Consider the following 2,998-nt stretch of genomic DNA (forward strand, 5'->3'; position numbering starts at 1 on the left):
CTTCTTTTCTTAATTAAATAGCTTAGTTAATAAGAATGTAAAATAGGCCCCTTGAATAGAATTGGTGTAGTCCGGAAAATTCAGCAGGATTAAAATAATAATTGATGCAAATATTTCGCAATGCTACATACTACGTAGTAAATAGTCTTTTCTGACACATAACGTTTCGTTAAAATTTATCATGCTCATTAGAACATAGCACTATTAAGGATAAATAATAATATATATATACAATGTCAAATATGTTAACATAAATAATAATATATATATACAATGTCAAATATAATCAAGAATTTGAAGCGTGGGTTTCAGATTATTATAATATCTCTCCATAAACCACTTCCCAAAAATAATTAATTGGCAATGGACGCCTCAGATTCTTAAGTTATAATTATACACTGTTAATATATAATAAAACCCTAATCAGAAACTCTATGGCCGCCAGTTTCTTCACAGAAGCTATAAACAAGACAAAAGAGATCTCTATATTTTTTTTTATTCCTCTTTCCTTCATAACTTCCACAAGAGACCGAAGCTGTTCAAATCAAGGTATTTTCAATCTTTTATTTAGTGCTTAGTACGTAGATTCAATAGTTTCGTATAATTGTTTATGTAATAAAGTTTTCTCAAACTATATAGTTTCTAATATCCTCTATGAAGATGTTGTCTTGTCGTGTATTATAATTTTTTTTATTACCTTTAAGAACTTCTTAATTATTCGATTTTAGTGATATAGTTGATCCCAATTAAATTATTTTGTAGATTTAAGTTTTATCTATCTGAAAATTATTTATTTGATAAAATCTCTAGATCATGGAATCAGTAATGGTTTCGATTGTCAGAAAATTATGGAATTTCATAAATCATGTTGTTAAACAATAATCAAATATTTCTTAGACTTTTATTTTGTCTGATTATCATTCTTTCGGAATTAGAAAGAAGAGGTTATTTCATAATATATATATATATATATATATATATATATATATATATATATATATATATATGTCATCGTTTATGTAGTTTTGATATGGGGTTATTTTAATTAAATGGATTTATACTGTGAAGTTGGATAACAGGGATTATTAACTGATTTATACTTATACTTTTGAGTAACATCAATTATTTTAATAAATGGTAATTTTTCACCGATAACCCTAGGAATTTATTCACCGATAACCCTAAAGTAATTTTTATTGCAAAATGGTCCCTTCTAAAAACTTATAAATAAATTAATATTATTACTGATGAAAACAGATATAGGTATTTCTGTTTGGTATCTAACGAATGATATTTAGACAAAAATATACAATTTCATTATTTGTCAGATCGTATAGTAAAAAAATATATATTTCTGTTTAAATATTATGAATAATATACGGATCTGATGCTTAACAAAAATTAGTTTAGCAATAGACTGGTTAAAATAGAAACATGTACAAATATTAATTTAGAAACCGTGTTATATGGTCTAGGTCCGAATCTTGAAGTAAGAAGTAACGTAGAGGCAGGAGTGAACTATCCCACGACAACAGGTACGGGTTTCCTGGACATTGTCAAATTGTTACTTATCGTTTTGTTTGCATTTATTTATTTATGGAATTATGCATGTTGAATCGAACGACCCCCTTGGTTTTGTTTAGGATACTAGAATAAGATTATTTGATTGATCAACGGATTTTTAAGATGTTTAGTGTAGAGTATGATATTTGTGTGATTAAACGAAAGAAACGTGGAAAGTAACGAATAAGTTAAAGGAAAGGGGCCAATATGCGTTGAACGCATATTGGAATGTATACATTGGGTCTAGTGTCCGACTGGACCCCTCGTTAACGTGGCGTTAGTTGGACCTTCCGTCACGGGTCAATATCTTGCAGTGGTTCGAGTCCCCGTTGAGTGAGACAGTTGAACTAGTGGTGGTTCGAGTCCCCCTAGTGAGACGCCAATATCTGGGGTGGTTTGAGTCCCCTTGGTGAGGCAAAGAAGATCTAGCGGTGGTTCGAGTCCCCGTCTAGTGGCACAGCCAAGATCTAGTGGGGTTTGAGTCCCCCTGGTGAGGCAGTTAAAAACATGAAAGATAACTAAAAAAAGTGTGTGTGTGTTTTAAATATGCATTAGTAATATAGCATGTGAGGATATAATTTTAATATCCTCTTTGTGTTAATAAGTAAATTTGACAAACTCCGGGACTGGAACTGAATCCCGTACTGAGAGACTGTTCGATCTCTCACCCGTTTCACTTTTATGTGGGTTCCAGGAAATGATGAAACCGACGAGGAGCACGAATGGAAGGGATGCGGATCAGGAAGTCAACGAGCAGATGACTCAAATATCTTTTTATTTTCCTTTTAGTTAAACTTTAATTATCTCTTTGAAAGTGGATACATTGACTGACGTGGCAATTATCGATTTCTTTGCCATGTTTGTCTTGAACTCATGTTAAATGTATGTTATGTGTGTGAACTATTGGTAATGTTAAAAGACTTTGTTTGACTTGTAAATATTGCATGAGTATTTATTATTGATAATGTATGTGATGTGCACACGCCTTATGTATAAATACGTGGCGGGTTGTCTCGGGGAGTGACAGTTCTACAAGTAATGTATCTTTTAGAGAGATGCAAGCATCAATAAGCCATAAATCTTCTAATGATCACAATTAAATACAAAGTCATTATGAGTAGCAATCTATGACCAAATAGAAGATATAAAAGAACAGGTGACAAACAAATGATTACTGGATTCTGGTAAACCATAGAAAGGGCAAGAAATGTCTCCTTGCCACCCTTTGGTAATTAAGTTGCATTTAGTTAAAACTCTATCTTGTCTAAGTAGCCAAAGAAAAAATTTAATTTTGAGGGGTATATTAGATTTCCAAACAGAATCATAAAGTTTACTTGGGATACCCCCAAAACCTAACCAGAGATAAAGAGAATGTACAATAAAGAGGCCTGAGTTAGTCCATCTCCAAGTAATAAGATCTGGGTTATGTGCAAGT

At 31.8% G+C, this 2,998-nt stretch overlaps 1 long non-coding RNA gene across 1 annotated transcript; it reads left to right on the forward strand.

Moving 5' to 3' along the window:
• The first annotated feature begins 1,452 nt into the window (after nucleotides 1–1,452).
• On the forward strand, nucleotides 1,453–2,501 carry LOC144560161 (uncharacterized). The gene is made up of 2 exons (XR_013513345.1): nucleotides 1,453–1,535; nucleotides 2,258–2,501. It is a non-coding gene; the product is annotated as an uncharacterized LOC144560161 (long non-coding RNA).
• Nucleotides 2,502–2,998: the final 497 nt, after the last annotated feature.

The sequence above is a fragment of the Carex rostrata genome, chromosome 10 (assembly GCF_964058835.1).
Source record: "Carex rostrata chromosome 10, lpCarRost1.2, whole genome shotgun sequence".
NCBI lineage: Eukaryota > Viridiplantae > Streptophyta > Magnoliopsida > Poales > Cyperaceae > Carex > Carex rostrata.